Raw genomic sequence first — 19,491 nt, 5'->3', positions numbered from 1 at the left:
GAAGAGGGTCTGTCTGGGTCAAACTGTATTACCTTACATCTGCACTGAAACCCCAAGCTTTATATACACTGAAAAGGCGACTTAGTGCCCCTTGAAAGCATCTCAGCACTTTTCTTCCTATGCAAATATTTGTCTCTTGTCATTCTGCAAGAATAATTATATCAGATTTTATTTGTTTACCCTATAAACTTCCAAGCAATCTCACTTTGTTTCCCTGGATTTAGCACATTTGAACTATTCAGCCAATTCAGTGATTTTACCATAAAGTCTTCATAAATTTGTCTCCTAATATTTTTCTTTTTATGACTGCCTCCAATTACTTCTTATACACTGCTAATTAATATTATTGCTGAGAAATGTCATCTGATTTGTCTAACTCCCGTAAATAGAATCTACCCAACAATATTTCGTTCTTTCTCATGTTAATTTCTTTATCCATTCTTTCATGACACAACACACATGGATAGCCATCCATGCTTTCTTTACTATTTCTTCCAAAATCAAACTGTAATCGTATTCTTTCTTAATTAAAAAGCCCCCAAAAGTGCAAGTTAAGATCATGGTGCCCTGTACTGTTTGACAACCAAACAGCACAATTGCTAATAGGCTTCAATTTTTTTCAATCCAAGCAGGCCTTCAGATAGTATTCATGTAATGCTGGGATTTGGAATATACAGGAACTCATTTTAGTTTACTGATCTTCTCTTTAGTTGTGAAAAAAACCACATTACTGATTTGGTTTATGGTAGATGGTGTGTCTTAAAATCCTCCTTCTGCCTTAGTGAAGGTGAGCAATTTTCCTAGAATCACAGTCTGGTTTGGGTTGGAAGAGACCTTAAAGCTCTATGCCAGGATTCAGAGTTACATTCCAGGATGCTCCTAGTATTTAGACCACGCTGTTTATGTAACACACAAGATAAGATATAAAAACATTTTAGTAAAAGGCCATAAGAGGTAATGGTTGGTTTCACTTGCAAATTCCAACCTCAACCAGCTCTCACCGATTTTTTGCTGCTGATCTAACCCAAGGAAACCTAAAGCTATTCTTAACTAAACACATAGATTTTACTCTTCAAATTGTCCAGGGATCCTGAAATCAATGGATGTTCTGAATGCACAGTTATAATTAAATTCTGGCTAGGAAAGTGTCAAGAGCTACATTTAGCCATTGAAAAGGTGGTTAAAAAGGTTTACTGTAAACTAGAATACAAATCAAAGAGATAATTCTGAAGAAGCGTAATTTCGTTTTAAAATCCCACATTTTAGGGTAATTCACTTCTTAGTAAAAGAGGAAACAAAGAGCAAAAACCTAATTATAAGAGAGTGACTTTCAGCCGAAGAAGTAAAATACGAGATTTTACAATACCTAGTAAGTATGTGTTTACTGAAAACAGTAGGAATAACACATTTCGTAGCAACAACTCAGCTGTGTTATTTAATAATAACATGGTAAATACCCCATGACAATTCTTGTTAATTCCTTCTTCATTAGATAACACAATTTCATAATTTCCAATTAGTCCTACAGATACATGAGTTTTGAGTGAGATGCTACTAAAGTAGCTGTTGCTGAACAGCATCTAAAGAGTTATTTGGCTCACTTTGAAGCATTCTGGCAGGGTACATTTTCAGAAATTTACTTCAAACCATACATTATTCGTGGGTCTATTTGTCTATGAAAAATAGACTTTCTTATATTCACAGGGATTTACTTGTCCAGTTTTTTGAAGGAAAAACAAGAAAGGGAAAGTAAAATGCCATTCAAGCACACCAAAGTGCAGTATTAACAGCAGACAGGTTACATTCACTGGGTTTGCACTTCTAAGCTCTTTGGAGCAGGAAGCTCAGTGTAACAAAGAGTATCTAAACTCCCCAGTGTTTAAATTGCATGCCTGCTGAGGACTACAGGCAGCTTCCCCTAACCAGCTTGCTCAGCAGGGATTATGCATTTAGGACTATCTTCAGCACAGGAAGTCTTTCTACATAAAAATCCTATTGAAATAGCCTAGGATAAAAGTTCTGTTTATGAAATCCTTTGGGTTTTTTTATTCAAAAATATGTGTCTGGACCTTCTCCAAATTCTTTAAAGCTGAGTTTTCACTGTGTATCCCAGTGAAGCCAAAGGAAAAATTTAAGTCATTTGAGGAGACCAGGATTAGATCCTGTATATGCAGGAATTCTGGCTTTCTTAAAACTAGCTGTAGGGTATTTTCCTGACCAATTGTAGAGTCTGTTTCTTCACCTTGCACTTTGCCTTTTTGAGAAGTTAAACTAAGGGCCTAGCTTGGAGCATTGTCTGAAATCAAAGCCCAAGGGAGCAAGCTTTAGTAAAAAAAGTTTCTTTTATTTACCTTAAAAAAGGTGAGGCCTTGCTTGTCAAAACTCGCTTGGGGCAAGTAGTTCAGAGGTTTTATGTGGCTGAAGCAAATTGAAGATTGCAAGTGGAGGAGGGTTTTCTAGTGTTTCTGATTGGCAGCATGGAGCAAGATGTCTACTTCAAACCATCTGTGAAAACTCATACCCTATTTATATTAGATTTCTTAGTTTCGTTGTTTGGTGGGGCAGACAAGAAGCGTTTTCTATATCTGCCTAAGGCTGTCTCATCTTAAGAGTTAAATTTATGCCATTTCCCTTTCCTTACAGTATTTGGTTTTGTACCAGACAAATCAACTCAGCTAGCTCCAGTAGGAATAAAAACCCAGCATTCTGAAAAGGGTTACATTTCAACACTAACCACCGCTAGCCAAGGTAATAAAGAACTCCACTCACTGAATTTAGATCCATGTGACGCAAAATGAGTCCAGAATACATTTTAAAAGTGATGGTAATAACAGGGTGACTATAAAATTGAAAGGAGCCAATACACACACATATCCATATCTCCTTGCCTTTTGCAGAGACAGGCTTTTCTACCTTCATTTCTGTTCTAGCAAAATTCTTTACAATATTCTTCGTTACAGACTTTATCATGTTATACCAAGAGGAAATGGGTAGCTTGAACAACACATGTAAATCATTTGGGCATACAAGTTCAAAGTTAAAAGGGATGGTTATATATGTCTAAATATCCTTTGTGTTTTTCTGCTTGTGAGTTGTAGGGCTGGAAATAGGCTCACAAGCAAGAAGGAAATTAAAACTGACCAACTTCAGTAGGATGTGTGGCTGATATGAAGTTAAATTCGGTTTGTGATGCCATTTTGCATCAAGCTTCAAGGTCCTCCTTGCAGCAGTCAGGAAAGTACCATGCTAGTTTGATGGACTGCATTCAAGTAATATAAGCAGTCTTTAAATCTGATCCGAGTAGAAATGTACCAACTCCTAATTATATGCCAGTTGAGAGGCTGCTTGTAAAATCAAATGATTCTGTGCTACATACTCCTTACACTTCTGTTTTCTACCCTTTCTTTAACAATTATTTGTCTACTTCTCAGTGTCATATGAAGGCAAAAAAAAATCCCAAATCACTCAAAAATGGCTTCATTGGGTTATAGCTATGAGGGTCCATATGTGCAAAAGTTATTCATATTGTTGCGTATTTCCTTCTAACAGCTTCCAAGTGAAAGAAGGAGGCTATAATAAGAAGAATTTTTATTGGACAAGTGGTTCAACAAGGCAGAAAATGAAGAGTACGTCCAACTGAAGACCGGTAATGAGTGGTGTCCCTCAGGGGTTGGTGTTGGGACCAATCCATTCAACACCTTTGTCAGTGATAAGGGAAACAGGCTAAGAAAGTTGGGGCTGTTCAGCCTGGAGATGAGAAGGCTGCATGAAGGCCTCCTAGCAGCCTTCTACTATCTGAAGGGGGCCTATAACAATGCTGGAGAGAGATTCTTCATCAGGGACTGCAGCAATAGGACAAGGGGAAATGGGTTTGAGCTTAAACAGGAGAAGTTCAGGTTAGGTATAAGGAAGAAGTTCTTTACTGTGAGGGTGGTAAGGCACTGGAACAGGTTTCCTAAAGAAATGGTAAATGCTCCATCCCTGGCAACGTTCAAGGCCAGGCTGGACAGAGTTTTGGGCGACATGGTCTAGGGTTAAGCGTCCCTGCCCATGGCAGGGGGATCGGAACTAGATGATCTTAAGGTCCTTTCCAACCCTAACCATTCTATGATTCTATGATAATATGATATCTTACAAGTCATGTAAACAATTTACATGATGCTACCATTATTTATTAATACAGAGGAGAATTTCTCAATCTCTTTTTTGTTTCATTTTGTCTCTTCTAAAATCCCCCATGGCAAAAGAAATCAGGCGTACTAAAAGTCAGAGCAATCTCTTGTAGCCACACATTTGAAACCTTTACTTAAACTCTTGGCTTACTTCCGAAACTCTTGGTAAGAAATTGTATTTTGTCAATACGCTTCTTACAATGATATGTGGATGAATAGCTGAAAATGTTTGAAATTAAAAAAAAAACAAACAAAAAACCCCCCAAAAAACTCCAACCGAACAACATCTCTTCCACTGGACACTGCATAGATCCTTAGGAATAAAACTACCCATGAATACTTTTGAACTCACTAGGTCATTTTAAGCCTGCTATAGACATTTTAGCTAAATCTGATTCCAAAATAGACAGTATAGAAAATGTGCTAATTTGCTTATGTGTTCAAATATCTGTGCTTGTTCTAATATGCTCATGTACTATTAATTCTCATACCTCATGCTGTAACAAAAATCTTACTTTCTACCTTTCTGTAACAGAAATTACCAAATAACCAAGTTCTTGTTTTGAGTAAGCTTTAAATATAAGTACAATTTTATATAGACATCAGTAGGTAGGGTCACAATAAATTTAACCAATCTTTTAATTTTATTTTGTTTCAATATAATTTACAAAAAAAACCCGAAGTTTTATTTTTTAAATTTTGGTTTTAGTTTCCATAAACTGTCTTATTTGTGAAAAGTTTAAGAATTGAATAATTACATTTGGAAATTTAAAACATTAGAACAGTTGAGACATTTCAAAATTAAACAATGTTTTTTATTAAAATAACATCCTGGTTTAAAATAGGTTTGTTTTTTTAAAGGGTATTGTATTTAAAAGGACAATAAATAACCTGTAACTAAGAGAAAGATTTCATTTCACGTCAAAGAAAATATTTTTGAATCATGTGCACTGAAATTCAAGTGGTCTTTCTAATTAAACTTTGTAAGTCAAGAAAAAATTATTCAATTTTTCCCATTGCCAGACCTAGTCCTCCAGTGTTTATTGCTCCCCCATGTACAACGCAGCCCTCAAACGATGTTATTTTTCTAATCGCTGTGTAGTAAAAATATACCAAAAGAGATTCAAATTCTCTCTCAAATAGTGGTAATGCTCTAAATGAAACAGCACCACAAGTTGATTTGAACTAGATATTTCAATGCATTATTTAAATAATGATGAAGCCTAGAAGCAGCAGCACCACAAACAGAATAGTGAAATTTGACAGTTTAAAGGTGTCCAGGTTATTTCCATGTTGCCCTATAGACTGTGCATGTATACACAGTAGAGTTTCACCAAATGATTCAACATTAAGCCTAATAATTCTGATTCTGCTGGACCCTCTAGAGCATATATACATCTAGCAGGAATTGATGGTAACTGCTAATTCAAAGCAAACATTGACATTTGAATGCAGAAAGACTTAGGTTTGCTTGGTTTAAAGTATCCCCTTTATTCATACATCTTCATGGTGCTTATTCTAAGGCCAGATACATCATGTTAACACTGATGAAATTAAGCGTAATCTACACTCTTTAGAGGCAAAGGATATGCTGCATAACTAAAACCAAGAGCTGCCTGCCGCCAAGAAGAGAAACAGGGAGAAACATCTGACAGACCATAATCCACCAGACAGAATTTTTCTAGTTGTTTGTTTCCTTTCTTTCCTCTACTGTCTCCTATTTTTTTTTTCTCAGTGCTTCTGTCCAAGAATAAATACTAGATATTGTGGTTAAGTTAATACTACATGAATACTACATGAATAAAGGACAGTTTAATCTAAATTGAAAGTGATTTACAAAAATGCATTTTTCCCATCTTCTTTACAGAGTAAGAGAATTGCTGCTTTAACATTAAGCACATGACATTCAGGAGTACATTAAAAACAACTACAATCTTATATTTCAGCAAGGAAACTGGGAATAATTAACATGACCATACACTGAGATTTTTAACTCTCTCAGGGCACCTAAAGATGCAGTTATCTTTTTTAGTTTTGCTTTTAGCAACAGAAAAAAAAAATTTAAAAAATGGATCAAGAATGTAAGTAAAACTCTTATTTAAGGGTGTCTTTGGGTAGCAAGCACAAATTAGTTATGGAGCCACACACGATGAATGGCAGATGTTTTGTTTTATCCAACTTATACACTTAGGAAAGTAAGGATTCAGTGGAAAAATAGCATGTATTTCTATTACTGGAGATTGTATCCTAATGTATATGAGAAAAGGGACATAGTTAATGGTGTTATCTTAATTTTGTTATTTTCTGACTTTTAATAATTTTATTCTGTAGTCATTGCTGTTTTAACGACATTGTTTTGTATGAATGGTAAATATCTTACCCAGTTCTCTTAATTCATTACAAGCACTTTTAATTAAACCCTATAACAGAAATCTCTTCTCCAGACATGCCAAGTGCTGTTCTAATCCATTCCTTAATGAGGATTGTGCATAATTTAGACAACCTTGATTGATGTGGTTTTTTTAACTGGAAATCTGAAAACAAGAATATTTTCTCTTATCTGCTCAATACCATACCAATAAGACTGAGTTTACAACACAGGAGTTCAATGCATAGATTCACAAAGTCATTGTCTGAAGTTGTAGAAAAGAAAGTGCACTTAATGTTCTTGTTAAGTAACAGTATGAACCACATTCGTTTATTTTAATGAATCTTTAATAATGTTCTGTTTGTGGCTCTTTTGGGTAAACAACTTGAAGTTGCCAAGTATTTCTTCTTGGCTAGTATGTTACAGTAACAAAACACGGGTATAGGTATAGCAAATTAATACATGTATGTGACAAGAGGGGAGAAAAGCAGTGTCTCCACGTGATGCATATTATTATCAAAACTAGTTGCTATAAGCTAAAACTGTTTTGTTTTGTTTTGTTTTTACTGCATTTACTTTAGGCATTCAGAAATATTACAGTTCTGTTTATTTTCAGCTATTCAGGAACTTCATCCTCTTATCATGAACCTATTCCCTTACTGATCCCTTTCTAAAATAATCGTTGTCAGAAGAAAAGTCTGGAAATTAGAGACTTAAATAATTTGTGAATTGTAGTATATTCGGTGTCATTTTCTACTTTTATTGCAGAAATTCTTTATGGATGAAATCTGTTGAGACGATTTACTCAGATTGTATACTGTGTATCATCATTAACACTAGGTATATTCTGTGTGAGTCATCTAATAAACCAATACCAAAAATTAATCTTCTGCAAAGGGAGGAAAATTACAGTGGTGAGTTTAGTTAATTTGGCATCATTTATAATTGGTTTCAAGTTCCTTTTAACAATGGTGATCATTTAAATGTAAGTGAAAAATAATAGCTTTTTAACTACTTACCATTAGTGAAATGTATGTATTTTGGATTCAAGAAATATCAATAAAAACATATGTAAAAAAATTAAAATAGATAAATCAAATACATTACCAGTAACAAACATAACTATGAGCAGTACTTGCTGATATTATCAAACCCCATCACCTTGAAAAGTACATGGTTGATCTAACTTATCCAAACAGGTATTAAGTAAATGCAAACTTACAAAAGTATTCACACACCTTGTTAACAAGTGCAGTATGCATGAGGAATAGCAGTAGGCATTGTTCTTAGGACTGAGTATTTCCTGCTGCTCTGGGATTTCTCATTGCAACTGTGCTGTCACTTAGCCTTTTGTCAAAGTGAAGAAATAGAATAACAAATTCTTTGAAGAGAGATGAAATAATAATTATTTTCTGATTGTCAATCATGTCAATTGTTTCTTATCTGCAAAAAAAAAGAGTATGTTTTATAGTAGTGAGGCAACTGGCATTATTTCCCTTACTGACAAACTCTATCACTTAGACAAACAAGAAACCTGCCAAATTAAATGGAAGTCAGTGTAATTTGGAAAAAAAAAAAAACAACAAAAAACCCAAAACCCCAAACAAAAACCACAAAAAACCCCCCACAAATGATAATCTTTGAAATCAGATCTGATCTTAGTAAAGGCAAACATCTACCTGCCTTCTGTTTTATAATTCCACTCCTATTACCAAATCAGAATTACCCCTTAACTAGAATTAGTTGAGCATCTACAGTTTATATGACTAGAACGTCGTATAAAAAATGGCATTCTTTATATGTCTTGACATAGACAAGAATCTAAAATGTCTTGACCAAGGATCATGAAAGAAACAAGAAAAAGATGCTCCTACTTTGGTGACCAAAAAAAAAAAAAAACCAAAAAATCACCTCCAAAAAACCCCCACAAAACACCCGAGGTTTGATCCTCAGAATAATACAGGAATGCTGAATGAAAGCTAAAAAAAGAGAGAAAGAAACAATTTTTATTTTTTTTTTTTTAACTCCTGAAGACTGCATTTGTTTCAAAATCTATGAAGAGGGAGAGAGAAACTTAAACCCTTTCATTTTCAAACTTGTAGGAAAAACAAAAAGGCTTCAGCTGATGATGGGGAGTGTTAAAAATCTTTAAAACTGGAAATATTTTATTTCTACCTATTCTGGAATAAGAGATTTTGGCATCTGCAGCTATTTTCAGCAGAACTTGCCGTTTCTCTTTGGAATGATGGAGGAGAAGGCTTTTTTTTTTTTTAAATCAGTTATTCTCCTTGCTGTGTTCATAGATTTGAAGCATAGTTGTGTCTGAAAATTTCTGCATTAAGCCCTGCACTTAGGGAAGGTATTTGCCTAGTTTCATCCACTCAGTTTTGCGGTATGGGGAATATTTTTAATGGACAAAACAATGCCTTATGAAGCCAAGATACAATAATCCACGTTCAGTCTATTGTAATCTTGTTTCTTGGGAAACATCCTGAAAATAATGCAAGTTTTGTACTACAAGCAGATGTATAGAGAAGCAAAAATGAAGGGAACAAAATGTCTCAAGGAACGCAACTATTACAATTCTCCCTGTGGTAGCTACATATAGGCAGAATGGTCTTGAATTCATAACATCTTTTGTATGGGGTTATATTTGAGTTAGAGGAGGGATTGGATGGACAAGTCCTGCATAGAACTTTTTACAAACTTTTGTACTGGCAAAACTTAGTTTTAGTCCTTCCCATGGATTAAACTAATTTGTTCAATAACTATTGTTTGTTTAATAGTTCTCTAATTCCCCGGCTATTTATTCAATCTAAGGTGCTACCTGACACTAAATAAATATCTTCATATCAGATATTCTTTTGCTTCATACATCCTGATTTTCTTTGTTTTTTACATTACATAGTAAGGTGCATTCAATAATTACATTAACAAAAATGAAAGCTGCATTTTTTAAATGCATATTTTTTTAAATGTGATTCATGATTTTTGTACCCCAAATTTAACATTTTCAAAGAGCTTAATATTGAGGTACTTATTGCCTTAATGAAAATCTTCTATTCTTTATTCTTGGTTTCAAACACTTCTGGCAGGGAAATACACTTTTAAAAAGTGTAGTATGATGTTTGGGTTCTTTTTAGTTCTATATTACATTTTCTTGTATTAGAATATACTTTCTTATTACTCTGTGAGTAGCACTTGTTTAAAGCACTTATAAACAGGCAATACGATTTGCACTTACGCCAAAGTCAGTATGCTCTTTCTTGGGAGAAAGCGACAGCAAGGAACTGATTTACTCAGAACTCTTCTTGTTCTAATGAGTTAATTTTGAATTCATTTGGTATCATTTCTCAAGAGCAACCTCAAAATTTAAACAGATACAAGACCTTCTTCATAAATACATTTTGGCTTAAGGACACAGATGGCCACTTTGTGCTTAAAATGAGAGCATCAGCCATTTTGAGTAACTTGATTTTATTTCCCCAGTACTGAACAGCTTCCACAATTCACACAGAATACCAAATGGATGTTCCCCAGAGGAAAAGAAATAAAAATAATCTAGGCTTTCTGCTGTAAATATTAACCAAGCGTCTCTTTAGCCAAGAAAATGAAGGACTTGTTATTCATACATGCATTTCACTGGTATTTTATGAGGAATTTGATAGATAGATGAGAAGCATGAAATTATTCTTTTCCACAGTGACCACAGAAATCAACCAAACTCAATCAGTGCTGACCTCCAAGAAGTTAGGGCAATCCAAGTATCACAGTGAACCACAGCACTTATGGTTTCCAGGGGAAGAAAAATGTAAGAACAGCAGTTAGAAATAACAACAGAGAAAGGGAATTTAGATTCCCAGCTGTGATCAGTAACATTAACTTAGTAAGATTCCATGGATTTAGACTGAGGTTGACAGACTTTAAGAACTTAACTCCATTTAAATGGTTTGATATTCTGTGCAAAATATTTACGGCAAACCTTACCAAGAATTGTAGCTAAAAAGCTGATTTTCTGGGTGCTTACCCGATCTCCAAAGTTGTAAAGGAATTTTTATGTTTGATTTCCTCCCTTCCCCACATATTCCTTTTATGTATTTACTGTAGATAGCTTTATAATAATTCTAGTTTTACAAGCATATGTTGCAAAACATAAAGCAGTGGTATATGCGTGTTTATAGCCAGCAATTTCAGCTTTATCTATGTTTTGTAATAATCCTCTCATTTGTAGCTGGTGATTTTTGCTTACCAATTTTATGGAGCCAGTGAACTCAACTGAAGGATGATTAGGAATCCAAATGGAGCCCAAAAGCACTAATACATTTGTTCTCCCTACATCTCTATATGCATGCTGTTTCCCAGCTCTTTTACCCATCTGCATCTTTTCACTCTTGAGTCCTTGAAATTTGTTCCAAATAGAGCATCTCAGCCCATTCGTCCAAGCTGCCAGCCAACTGCAGTTACATGAACACAGCACCACTTCTGCATCTGATTGACGCCAGATTCTGGCCGTGTTTAGTGTAGAGCTTTCACTATCAAACATTTTTATTAATCCAACCTTAACTCTTTTTTTATATGCTTTGTTTACGTATGGGTTTTTAACAAAAAGAAATATAACAGGCTCTTAAAAAAAATGTGTCTAGCTTACTATCTCCATACAAAGTAAGATAAGACTGAATGCCTATTTTTTGGTGATGAACTGAAAATTTACTTTTTGGACAGTGAAATGGATAACGATGACTGAGAGGAAAGAGTAATTATGGAGGGAATTCCAGTTTGGCAGAAGAAAAACAACAGATCCAGCGCACTGGGCCAATGGGCAATGAACGCACTGGTGCCAATGAATCTCACATTGTTGTCATTAAGCCTGCTTGTTATTGTTTATCTTCTGGTTGATCATCACCATTTGTCACCATCCAATTCCTAGCAAAGCATGCCATCATACTCCCAAGTTTATATCCCACCGTATGATTATTCAGTGTTGGGATTGCTGAGTGCCCGCCTACTTACTGCTGGATGCAGGCTGAAAGGTGAGCTACTGTGTGAAGCTTTAAGTGATTGCCAACATATGTAATTATTTCAGTTTAGCCCTCATAGGGATTTTTGAGAATTCTTTAGTTTTTCCATTTGCTTTCCCTCAGGAGTCTGTTTATAGGCACCACTTTTTCTTTTTCTATTTATTTATAATGAAGCTTTGGCTTAAGTCAAAAGAGAGAAGTGTGTTGGTGGACCATTCAGTGGAGATTGCCTCTACATAATACACTTTCTCTAGTGAGTTAACATTGCTCCTTTGCATTTATATGCATTTTCAAATTTGTCTTATATTTTCAGGTGAAAAAAATTCCAGCAAACTCAGGAAAGCATACTGCTGTAAAGAAACAGTGGACTTAACATTTTTAGAGAAGGGCAGAGATTAAACCTTAAAAATAAATTGTCTGAAATACCAAAACTTCCATTAGCATTCTACCCTCTCAGATGAAAGTTGTGAATGCAAGCCCCTTTAGAACTGAAAAAGAAAAGAAGGCCCCTTTCCTCAGGTAGCCCCTGGCAGTAATATCTTCCATAGCTGCTATGTTAGTCTCAGAGCTCAAGTCACTCTAGAAAGGGATTGGCAATGCACACACACCCACGCACATATATGCATATATATTGTAATAAAGCTGTTACTACCTCTACTTTCCAAGTCCATTTTATATTGTAATTTGGAAAAAGCCCAGTATTTTCTGTCCCTCCACAAATTCTCAATTTCTATTTTTAAGTAAATAGGATGTCTAGGGCATTTAGCCCGTACTTATACCAGTAAAAATCTGTGTTGTAGTACAGAAATTAGAGACATTTCAGCAGAACTCCAGAAAGTAAAGATTACTAGAGAACCATTCCTCATAACAGTAATACTGAATCATCTCTTCACAGGAATTGCAAAGAACAAATCAGTGACTTTCCCCCCAACAGATCAGTGACAGATAGAGAAAAATTATGGAAAGTGGAAATGAATACACCTAGGGAAAATCCAGGGTACACGGATAGTCAAACGATGGGAGGAACACTAGCATGATTCTAGAGCAATGGTAGAATTTCTTGGAGCAAAATATTAAGAAAAATAATGAAGAGGGGGAAGTGTCATGGGAAACTGAGATAGGAGCTAAATATTCTAGGCTTTTTAGAAGTCAAGGTTGGATTTGGCAAATTTGTCAAAATAACAAAAAGATTTCATTATGTTCTCAATAGTTTTGAAAAGAAAATATGAGTCATTTCTTGACTTCCTAGTTTTTTAGTTTTTGGACAATACTGAAATCAGATTTTCCCAGCCTTTTAATACTAAGAGCCACCTGGTTTATTTTTTGAACACTAGAGATGCTGATCTGAATTTACTTCAGCAGAAGAGCAAGATTTTAAAATTGTTTGGAGAATAAATTTATTAAAATATATTTCTATCTTCTTAATAATTTTTTTCTGCATTTGTGGTTAAAATCTCAGTAGTCTTATCTCTCAGCTAACTAAAAAAAATTAATTAGTTGTATCTAAGATACATTTATTGAATATCAACTACCAGCTACAGCATGACTTTGAAAAAATGCCTTTGACACAGTACTGTAGCCTGAAGTCAGAGCATTGTATCACAAAGCATTTGTTGAGCTAATATTCCATAATTTACACACAAATAATTTTTATGAATGCTGACCTTTGCAAAGACATGCTTTTTCTTTACCAATAGATTATACACATTTTATTATCAACTTCGATTTAATTTTATAGGCATCATATTAAGACCTACAAGTTTTAATACTGAAAGGATAAGCATTCTCTGACTTCTTGCCATGTTTAGGAACTTTAGAGCAAATACATTGTGTGAGAAAAAGAAGGAAACTGGGTTGTTTGGTGTTTTTTTTTTTTTTAAGGAAAGTATTGAGCAGGGATCTTATCTGTAGATGTAGCATATGCACAAAAGTATTGATGTAACTAAAATGCCTCTAAATTACCATTCATGTTATATATTGCATCAGGAGTTTGGTATTTATGGAAATTGAGTCACTGTTAGTGTACCAAGGCAGTGACTATCTTGGAAACAGCTTTTTTGGGTAAACTTTTATGTAAAAGCTTCTTACAGATTTCCGCTGTTAAGAATTTAAAATTTTTACTTGCAATATCTATAGAATGTGGGGGGTTGATGAAAGGAAGAATTTGACTCTAACTTCAAAGAACTTTACAAGATGACTTACAGTTGGACTTGATGATCTTGAAGGTCTTTTCAACACAATTGATTCTGTGATGCAGCAAAGCACTTCCACTTCACTGAAATAAAACAACCTTTTCCAACTGAAATATTACAATAATTTTTCAATTAAAAATGAAACAAAATTAATATACTCTGCAGAATATGCTGTATTTGTTATGATCAGTAATGGACAAATATATTTATTTTACCATTTCAAATTCTGGCTTCTAGATAAACTTCCTTATTAATTAGTTTTTTCTCCCTTTGTAAGCCATTGTGCATGTCATATCCAGCTCTCACTGTAAGGCCTCTCTATCCTTGAGGAGGTCCACAACTCCTAGTTTAGTATCATTGGCAAACTTAATGTCTGAATGCAAGAGTCAAATGTACACAAATAAAACCATTAAAGAAAGCAGGCCCTAAAATAGAGCCCTGAGGAACCCCATTGGTGGCTGACCACCAGCCTGATGCAACCTCAATTACTATAACTTTTTGAGCTTGACCCACCTGCTAATTGTTCACCCATTGCACCATGGGCTTCTCTAGCTGTGTGGTGGACATTTCATCCAGAAGGGTACTGTGAGAGGCAGTATCAAAAGCTTTGCTAAAACCCAATAAAACCCACATCTACTGGCTTCCATAAATGGGTGATCTTGTCATAAAAGGAAATTAAGTTAGTTAAGCAGGGTTTTTGCCACATGAAACTGTGCTGGCTGTGATCAAGGACTACACTGTCTCTCAAGTGTTTTTCAGTAACTCCCAGCATAACTTTCTCCACAATTTTACCAGGCACTGAAGTGAGACTGACAGATCTGTAATTACCAGGGACTTCCTTCTTACCCTTCTTGACAACGGGGACAACATTAGCCAGCTTCCAGTCAACTGGGAACTCTCCAGCCAATCAAGTCTGTAGAAAAATAACAGAGAATTCCTGTGATAAAATTGGCAGCTCTTTCAGTAATCTTTGAATCACATTGGGCCCCATAGACTCCTGTGCATCCAGCTGGAGCAGTAAATCACAAACAAGTTTAGAGTTGGATGGAAATTTATCATCCCACCATTTTTGTATTAGGAATTTAGGCACAAATATTACATAATTTAGATATGTATTTCATATCTGCAGGAATAATAATCCCTAAGAGTCTTTACTGAAACAGTCCCTAAGCAGGAAACTGCTTTCAAAGGCTTGCTATTTCTAAGTAGCAAACAGGGAAGCATGCAACTAAATTTGCTCGGGATGGAACTGGGATTATTTAAGTGAAATTTGTCACTTTAGGTGATAATCACTATGGTTATCCCACTTAAACCTGAATTAAACCTTAAAACTAAATTTTAAATTTAACATACTGTTAAATAGAATATCAACAAGCCATAACTATGGGGCTCATTTCATAGACAAAGTCCATGAATGCTCCATGAAGTCTATTGGCTGGAATTGCATCCAACAAGGTTGCTGGACAAAGTACTTTATATAACGAGCTCTGGAATCATAAGATGTTGAGCATGTAGTTTTTTCCAGGGGAGCCATACAATCCTCTTAAGATGACTCTGTTTGCAACTCCATTACCCTTTCTCCGGGGAGCCCGGGGTTTCTTCCCATCATTACCAGCATGTCAGTGGCCCCAAAGTGCCTTCTGCGTTATTGTAGAAAGATACAGAAAAAGCAACACCAGTAAATTTCTTTCTCTCTTTCATGTAAAATAGAAAATGTGTGTACAGAGGGTCATCTCTGTGTGTAGAGAGGTATGATTAGGTGGAAGCCAGAGAAAAGAATGAAGAAAATTTCTTGGAGACTTAATTAATGCAGAAAGCCTGCTAAGTTCCTGCAATTAATATATATGTGTGCAAAATAATTTTTAAAATATAAAAGCTTTATTTCTTGACCTATTCTCCAGGTTATAAAATTTACTCATTGTAGATGTCACTATTGCTATAGCATTAGCCATGACCAACTTCAGTAAGAACCACCAAAACTTGCGGAGACAATGAGAGCCACTCTTATTGTCATACATTCAGTAGGAAAGGACTGGAATTCTCAGAAGAAAATAAAAAGTTCACCCTCAGTTTTAATTAGAGAGACTTATGAGATCCAAATGGTTTAAATAAACAAATCCAGCAGAGCTTCCAAATCAGTAGTCCTTTTGATTCAATCAACAATAAATTGACAAAGATTTAATCATCAATAAATTACCACCTTTTTTTGCTAACTGAAGATCAGCAGCATAAGGATCAATGTATTGTGGTGTCTGTCAGTATATTTAGTGAAGAAGAAAAAGGACAGCTTATAAAAAATCCTGTCTGTATCAAGTTCCTGGAGTTTCTTCCCCCCACCCTGAGTGCTAAAGAGAACAAAAAAACCCCAACAAACTAACCCTTAAATCACAACTATTATGTTTTGAGCAGCATACTGAGTAGAGATTCTCCTCAATGCATTATATATTTGTAGCCTATTATGTCTTAGTATATATTTAAATGCACCATTTTATTGTACTAGACAAAAAACTCCATGGCTGTTATAATAAATATGCCACGCATTAAAACTTGGGAACAAAGTAACAGATTATACTGCTTCTTCCTCCCTTCTTGCAAGTCCTTTGTATATACCATTAGTTTCTATGGCATTTATTATCTCAAGCTTTGTGTATGGCAACTTCTGAGCTACTTTAATCCACATATTAATACCCATATTCACATCCTAATATTAATAGGGAGGCCTGGTATCACTGGCATTCCAGTACTTGCATAAACTGTCATTATTTTCTCTTTGTATCCTATCTGACACATTATTTTACACAGCCGATACTATATTGTATGTATATGTAGATTTACCAGTACTAAACTGTAGGCTACAGTCTGCAGGCGCATTGAAATTAATTTATTTTTTGTTTTAAGAAAGATAGAATATTTACTCAAGCAGCTGAAATTCTCAGTTATAATTGAAACATATGAATAGAAAAACAGCTCAAAATTTCAGTGGGCAGCAATAGAATTTTATGAACTATACTCCCTGATAAGTAGCAGACTTCTATGTATTTATCTCACTGTATTTTTTTCATATATAAGTAGTTTTGTTTCTTGCTCATCAACAAGTTATGTTGCTGTCATTCCTGCACATCTAAGGTATCCTAAATTATTTCTCATTTTACAGTTAATTTTTTTACATAAGAGGTATTTTTCTGCATGCCAGTGTGACTTGGATTCTAATGGACTGTGAAGTGTCACACTCTCCCCGAAACATATAATATAAATAAGTCTGTGTGCTTTCAAAAACATTTTAAGACTAGGCTAATTCTTCAAATTATGCAGCAAGAAAAAGTGGGTTTAGAGTGTTGTGTGATACACACTTCACTATCCGGAAAAAAACACAACCAACAATAAAACCCCAACGCAAATCAAAAAACAAACCCCAAAACCCCACAGTTATAAGCCCACATTTTTTCTTTTGGAAAAGTGTGAATTTTACTTTGGCTCATGGACATCTGTGGGAAACGAAATACACACACAAACACAAGCACTGGCTAATGCTGAAGGAAATTTTCTGTCAAGCTCTCTGAGGACAGTTTTCTTGGTATTTCTCTCTTTTCTGAGGGACAATAAATACTGCAAGTGTTAGAATGCAGAGTTTTGAAGAAATTCTTCTCTAAAAAACATGAAGAAGAATACTTGCAAAAACTAAAGGGAAAAAACCATCTTGTAATATCGTTGCCTTTTATTACCAAGATAGCTGTAACACTACTGAATCAGTTTTTGTACTGCTGTTACTGGGGCAATTATAAAAAATATGAAGTTTCCAAGTTGAATACTTAGGGATATACAACCTCCAATCCAGTTTGCTCATGGAAATTTCAGGTATGGATAAAAAGGAGGATTTAGACAGCTATTTTTTGTTCCATGGTCTCCAAGATGCTTCCTTCTCTCAGGAAGCATCCAGAGTAATTTTGTGTGAATAATAGGAATTAGTATTGTCAGGAAATCTAGTAATGTCTTCTGAGAGCTAGTATAGCAGCTATTCAACTGTGTGTCCCAATTCCTACAAATTCTTTTAGCTTAGAGTCAGATGCCTTTAAAAAGGGATTCTACTGTTCCATCACTGCTGGCATTCCCAGTTGCTATAACTTGCAACGTAGCGACAACCACAAAGTCCTTGGTGACTACAGATTTGTTACAATGCTTTGCATTTATATTTATCCCAAAGGATACCAAAGTGCTTTATACACCAGGCACACAGCAATCACTTCATCTACCCATGAATCAGACACCATTGGGGTGGAATACAGCAAATGTTTAACAGCATAAAACAGTATTATACAACAGTTTAAAAACTGACAGAAAGTGACAAATGTCTTATCAAAATGACACAACAGAAGGAATTTAGGAAGATAGAATGTAATTAAGCTAACTGCAGTTTATTCAAGAAACTGACGGTAACATATCTTTCTTGAAAAACAATGTCATGAGATCTTTATCAGATTGATAAGACTTTAGCAGAGTGGTAAGACTTCAGTTTTATACCTTACCTGCAAAGTCAAACTTTCAGCAGCACAATAGCTTTTAATACAATACTAGAGATGATAGATAACTGACAGTATTTAGAGACTACTGAATGACCAGATAGTATTAAATATCCAAAGATTATGAAACAGCCTGATCAGTAGAAGAGCCAGACACTAAACACTGATACCAGCACAAATGTGGAAAAATTATTTGTATCACTGTATGAGACCCCAGATTCTGTGACAAATACTTCATTTGTTTGAAATATCAAATAATGAATAAACTTTTATTCATAGACAGTATTTTCTCCAGTATCTTAAGAGCATGGCATACATTGCGTCCTAGCATGACTACGATTGATTCATACTTTTTACAAAATGTCCACCTAAGCCATATAGCAAATGAAAAAAATGTTGAGGCTTTCTTCCCCCCGTAGTTTTAAAATAAAGGAAACCACATGCCAACAAATTACTATTTTTAAAAACTTGCTTATCCTGTTTTTTTAAACTTTCTTAGCTGTAACACCACCAGGAGCGCAAAAGTGAGAGAAATGGCGGTGGGTTTTTAAAACATGTACATGATAGATCATGGAAAGGCTATATTTATGGGTGAATTTTCACAAGTTGTTAAGTTTTCCCTCTATACATATTCCTCATTTTCCAGAAATCTCAGCTACAAGACTCACTGTAATTTCATGTCTTTTTTTTTTTTCTTTTTTTCTGTCACACTGCTTAAAAAAAATCCAGAAGAAAAAAATAAAGTCTTAAATACTTGGAGAAATACTGTTGAAATAAAGATAGGAACCATGAATTATGCAAGGCTAAGCACAGTATAAGATAAAATAATCTATATATATTATGGGCAATTCAGGGAGGAAAGATGTTTTTCTGCATCCCAGTCATCCTGACTACTGCATAAAGGTAAACCAGCAATCAACTGCTAGAAATAGCACAGTTAGTATCATCATAAGTTAGTGGTTGAAATTTGAGGTCACTGCATAACAAAAGAAAATATTGAGAGGTCCTCATTTCCCTAGGAGGCATCATGAAATAGAACACAAAAAACTCAAGTCTGAAGCTTTCTTTGAACTAATGTGACAATTCTGTAACTTCCACAGTTCTGCTGTGGCATGTTCCCAAGAAGGAAGTTAATGCATTTTAATTTCAGCACTTACTGAATCTTCACATTGTACACATCTCTGAAGATACTTGAAGATATATGTCTTGAATCCACAGTTCATC

This window comes from Strigops habroptila, chromosome 4 (genome assembly GCF_004027225.2).
Source record: "Strigops habroptila isolate Jane chromosome 4, bStrHab1.2.pri, whole genome shotgun sequence".
Classification (NCBI taxonomy): Eukaryota; Metazoa; Chordata; class Aves; order Psittaciformes; family Psittacidae; genus Strigops; species Strigops habroptila.
Note: the sequence above shows the minus strand (reverse complement) of the source record.